Raw genomic sequence first — 6,000 nt, 5'->3', positions numbered from 1 at the left:
CCTGCCCCAGTGCCACTTTGTCCACCAGAAATCCCACTTGACCAGATCCAGGATTGAACCCGAGCCGCCACAGTGGGAAGCCAGCAATTAACTGCTTCAGCTATGGTGTGGCCGGCAAGGCATTACACCCACAGTACAGTCCAAAATGGTTTGTATAGTGTATGTTCACACATTCTCTTTCAGTTGAATAACATATTTTTGCAGTACGCTCCTTTCAGTATTCCCCATCAGTATGTGCTGGGAGACATGGGGATAGGTGAATTGGGTGGGAAAGGATAATCAGTTCCTCTTGAAATGGAGCTATGTGCCATAGAAGCTGTAATGTTTATCAGGCAGTATTCAGTTTTTTTCTATCTAGCTCAAACTGTCGTTCCTGCACAGGCAAGTTTTCAGTGTAATTGTTGTACATAATGAAGAAATGGCGCAATAATTTGCTCTCAATTTCTATTCTGATGAAATGTTACATATATACTAAGTTTGCCATCAGCAGAACAAAGACCATGAATACTGTGGTCTGAAATGATATGGTAACTTTTTCATCTAATATAGGTATTCAGTGAGCTTTCTCAGTTACGAATCTAGGAACTGTGTCATTTTGTAGTTATATAGCCAGGCAACGTAATGTGTCTGTCATCAGAATAGTATCTATTTCACAGAAAGTTTTAGCTTTCAGTGAACATTTGCAAAAGCCAACCATAATCACTGTTCTTTGTACCTTATTAAGTGCTCATAGCCCATGAACTATCTGTATGTGATAAGAAATCTGCCCACTCTTGACAAAATTACTGTACAGATGTCCATTCCAAATTCCTGTACAATATAACACTGACTTCTGTAAGGATGGCTAGTGCTCATGTCTATTGGGGTTCATTTCCATCCACTATGCTCTTTAGAGTAACCATTTTTACACTTGGCTCACTTCGTCTCCCATTTGTATATGAATATTGCAGAAACATGAACACTTTCTGCAGTGATGGAACACATTTCTGTTAAACATACAGTGGAAACACAGAAACAGCCCTGATAATGGAACAACATAACATTCCTGTCTTTCTTGAAAGTCCACTGTGAATGGTGCTGCTAACTTTTGGTATATTTGCTTTATGTTGGGCCATGTTGTAGTTTCTACTCTCTGAACCTTGAACCTCCCTTCATTAATACCAGAGATTGTAGGTGGTATGNTGTTAACAAAAGATACAAACACTGTCTTCATAAACCAATTGCTAACCTCTTATGCTTTCAGAAAAGCGCATTTTATGCTGGGATCAATGTTTTAATAACCTGCCATCTGATCTCAAAGGTGTTATGAATGGAAAGGCACGATTTAAAATGGCACTGAAATGATACTCAAATACACATTCATTCTACTCTGTTGATGAATACCTATTGTCTAGAAAATAACTTGTGCATTTTTAAATATCCTTGTGTGTAGTCACTGTATATTCTTGGTTTCTCTTGTGTCACAACTCCATTGGATGACATATTCCACATCCTACAGTCATTTTGACTAACTTTGGATCCATGGAATGCAATGCAGTGTAATGTAATGTAATGTAATGTTACAGGAAAACCATAAATTGCTTTTATTCCATACTTCTGTTGAAAGACCAAAATGAACAGTGTTGAATTTTCATATTATGGACTTGTAGGTAATGCCACCATGTTGTAGTTTGGCTGGCTCAACTTACTCAATTTTGGCTGCCATCTTCAATATAGTCTCCTTGGGAACATATACAGTGATCCCATTCTTTTTCAATGCTTCAGAAGCACTGTGGAAGTCATTTTCCTCAATGCTGTCAAGTACCACTTGTGATTCCCTTTGGATGTCAGACACTGTTTCAAAATGTCATTCCTTCAGTTTCATTTTCAATTTGCGAAACAAAGCAAAATCACAGGGGGCTAAGTCTGGCGAGTAGGGAGGATGGGGAATGATAATCATGTTCTTATTAGTCACAGACTCTGTGGTTTTCAGGGATGTGTGGGTGGCATGCTGTCATAATGAAGGAGCCATTTGTGATTGCACCAAAGTTCCAGGCTTTTTGTCACACATTTTCTCTTGAGTGTTTCAAAACATCACAGTAAAATACAGAGTTGATCGTAGCGTTGGGAGGAACAAATTGACAGCGAACAATCCCCTTCACATCAAAAAACAATGAGCATGCTCTTTGTTGAACTCTAGACCCGGAATGCCTTTTTTGCTAATGGTGATCGTGGGCTCTTCCATTGTGTCATTTGTTGCTTTTTTTCTGGATCATAACCGTAAATCCAATTTTCATCACCCATCCTAGAGATACCCATAAAATCTGGGTCCTAATTAGCCTTCTGTAATAGCTTAAGACACATTTATACACCGCTGCTTTTGATCATTTGTCAAGAGTCAGGGAGCAAACTTCACGGCAGTGTGCGGCACATTTGAATTGTCTGTTAAGATCTGGCAAATTCCATAACTGATCCCAGTGGTGTCTGTGAACTCATGGATTGTTTGGCAGCAGTCTTCATGGATGTGTTCTCGAATTCTTACAGAATTTTCTGTTGTTTTCCTGGTGCTTGGTCACCCTGAACATTTGTCATCTTCAGCTGACACTTGACTGGCCTTGAAACGTGAATGCCATTCAAAAATCACTGTCCTGCTTAAAGAATGTTCTCCAAAAGCCTCATGAAGCATTGCAAGGGCCTCAGTAGCAGATTTACCTAGCTTCATGCAAAATTTGATGCAGGCATGTTTCTCAGTTTTGCCATCCATCACAGACAAAACAAAACACAAAGTCAAAAAAGCAGTCATGTAAAAACAAGGCATGTTCACCACACATAGCAGACTGATGCAATAGGCTTTTGGAAATGTGACCTTGGCCTCCCCTCTTTATCTTTCATCGAAGCAGTCACAACAGTAACAGTCCGGGAATTTTCTGATAGGGATTAATTGTTATACATGTATCAAGTTGCCCTTGGGCAAATAAATACTGACAGTGCTGTGGTCTGAAATGGTGCCTCATGCAGTGCAGTAAACCCTTGTAAAAGATCTGGATATGAGGTACAAAATCTGGTTGTGTACAGTTGTGAATTTTTAGAGACGTTGAGGCACTAAGAAGGTTTTGTAATAAGAACACTATTTAAAATAAAAAATAACCCCAGCATAAAAACCTTTATTTAATCACATTTAGTATTTCTATGTTTATTGCCTTTATTGGCTATGTATCCTGTGGCATACTTCTGTGATTGCCCCTTCACTCAGTAATAGCTGACACTGGCATCATTGGATACCTCGTCCCCACTGTTAATCTTTTATAATGAGGGTTTTCTGTGCTTGCAAATTAGCATTGTGGTGCATCTTTTTGTGACACTCTTTATATGGTATTACTCTTAAAACTGTTACATATTTCTTTGTGGTTAATGAGCATTTTGGCCACTTAGGCTCTGATGAGTGTTAACAGTGGCTGTGGCTTCCTTAACCCAGAATTTCCCATGAGACTTCAGTCCTGTCAGCCACAGTGTTTTCCAGCAACATATCCTCACTGGATTAAAAGAGATGGCTCTGTTTTATAACCCAGCATATAGCTTATTGAAAGTTCAACTTTCTGGATGAAAACTTGGCCTATAGTGTTCCCTTTTGTTATGTTTTACTACAGAATGATTTCTCATGAAGTTCAAGATCAGCATGCTGTTACTGTCTCATGCTTTACTAATCCTTAACATCCTTGACAGCCAACAGTTATGTGTTGAGAATCCTGCTCCATCCTCTTGAAATCAACATGTGGTCTTAATGTACTAACATTAAGCTTTAACATCTTAACTGGAATGAAGCTTACTTTGGGAATAACATGTGAGTTTATATATTCTTGTGACTTACATTCAGAAGTGTGGTTCATGTTGTTCTTCAGTTCTGTAATTTTAGTTAATTTGCATGGACCATTAATGGCTGACCATTATATTTATGTTCTCTTTTTTTTTTTTGCTATTGGGATGGGACTGAGTCCCTTGTACTGTGGCCACTTCTGGCCTATTGTACCAGCCCCAGATGATAGGTGAGGGTGATTGTGGAGCAGTTGGTGGAATGAAGATTGGCAGGGGAAACCGAAGTACTCAGAGAAAACCTGCTCCAGCACCACTTTGTCCACCACAAATCCCACTTGACCAGACCCGGGATCGAACCTGGGCCGCCACGGTGGGAAGCCAGCAACTAACTGCTTGAGCTATGGTGTGGCCTTATATTTATGTTGCTCTGTGGGGTAGACTTTGTTAAACTTTTTGCATAATTGAAATATGAATTTGCATGTGATGTAACAGACTTACCCAACCCCTTTGCCATCTTCTGGTTCTAACACCATGTAGTGCAGAGAGAGCCTGACACTTTGGAGGAACATATTGCCTGCACCTTCAAGTCTAAGTAAGCTTGCTGCCTCTTTCTGCTGATTCTGAAGATGGGGGTGATGTGTTCCTCCAAATCATGAGGCTGTCTCTGAACTAGTAATATGACGGCCCAGGAGACCCTACTCTTCATAGTCATGGCCATGATAACTTCAGATCCTCTGCATCAATGGTAGAGTAATTAGTGGGTAACTATAGTAAGTATATTTTTAATTCAATGTTGTAAATACTATTATTTATGAAACAGTGCTGAGTTTCTAAACTGTATATGTTTGCTAGTGGCTGTTGATACTTACCAGCATTATGTGAAGAACTGTTTTGTTCTAATTAATATGTTGCTGGACATTATCCATCATCTTGTCTGTTATTAAAAAACTGTCTAGTTTCTATTAAAAAGCACAACGTTTTGGGAACTGGAATCTGTCCCTGTCTTCAGGTAAAACCTACTCAGTTGGGTCCAATAGACAGAGCTAGCCCCTATCTCCAGACAACTATGACAGTTTCAGAAGGGGTTCATAAAACAAGCACAACATAATCCATCTGTGAGAGCTAAGAAATATTGAAGCTATCATATTTGAGGCTTAGCACCAGAGAAATATCTAGAATGAAATCATACCGGGAGAGAAGCAATACTCCTTGTGGTACCAACATATGAAACAAATAGTTACCCAAACCAACTACACTTGACGTCGCTGTAGTCTCTTGATTTCTGCTGTGATGACAGGGGCCCAGATGGGAGAGATATCCACACTGGGTTGACTGATTGGATGGTCCAGCAGAGACATATGGGCTGATTCCTTTATCTTCTGTATGTAGTGTTGGGTTCGATCTGCAAGACCTTCACTTCATTCCAACAAATTTTGTGATCTTCCTCGTATGCATGTTGGGCCAATTTAGACTTTTCCAGCAAATCCTGTGTCATATTATATTTGTGCTCCTTAATGCGTACTTCTAGGGGTCTGCTAGTTTCACGAAGCACTGTGTGTATAGCATCCCTTGCGACTGCGGCAGATGTTACATCTAGATATTTCTCTGGTGCTAAGCCTCAAATATGATAGCTTCAATATTTCTTAGCTCTCACAGATGGATTATGTTGTGCTTGTTTTATGAACCCCTTCTGAAACTGTCATAGTTGTCCAGAGATAGGGGCTAGCTCTGTCTATTGGACCCAACTGAGTAGGTTTTACCAGAAGACGGGGACAGATTCCAGTTCCCGAAGCGTTGTGTTTTTAATAGAAACTAGACGGTTTTTTAATAACAGACAAGATGATGGATAATGTCCAGCAACATATTAATTGTAACAATTTACCATCATCACAAACTTTTAGATCTTATTTGTTTTGTTCTAATTGTGAAACTCTGGAAAGATGGCAGAATTATTCCCTATGAGAGTCCATCAGTTCTTTGAAACTACAAAAAAGTTTTTACTACTCGCAATTTGAATGCCATAGTGCTAAAAATGGAATCTGGTAAGTGCCTAATGATGACATAATGATCTGCGTCACTGACTAATGTCCCTCATTCCTATGGTAGGTGGCATATAGCATCTTTGTGCATGTTATTTCCGTCACTCTAAAATACATATACTGTACAATTATTAAGTTTTGGACATTATCCATTATCCTGTTTTTTATT

At 39.3% G+C, this 6,000-nt stretch overlaps 1 protein-coding gene across 3 annotated transcripts in view; it reads left to right on the top strand.

The window, feature by feature from the left end:
• LOC111867719 (coiled-coil domain-containing protein 102A) overlaps positions 1–6,000 on the top strand; it is a 31,374-nt gene that overhangs the window by 24,303 nt on the left and 1,071 nt on the right. Inside the window, exon 9 of one of the 3 annotated variants that reach the window (XR_002843385.2) lies at positions 3,703–3,820. The exons of the other annotated variants lie outside the window; for them this stretch is intronic. The gene's annotated coding sequence lies outside the window, so the exon portion shown is untranslated. The remainder of the gene's footprint in view (positions 1–3,702; positions 3,821–6,000) is intronic. 3 annotated transcript variants of the gene reach the window in all.

This window comes from Cryptotermes secundus, unplaced genomic scaffold, assembly GCF_002891405.2.
Source record: "Cryptotermes secundus unplaced genomic scaffold, Csec_1.0 scaffold1555, whole genome shotgun sequence".
NCBI classification, from domain to species: Eukaryota; Metazoa; Arthropoda; class Insecta; order Blattodea; family Kalotermitidae; genus Cryptotermes; species Cryptotermes secundus.
Note: the sequence above shows the minus strand (reverse complement) of the source record. Positions and strands in the feature narration are given on the sequence as shown.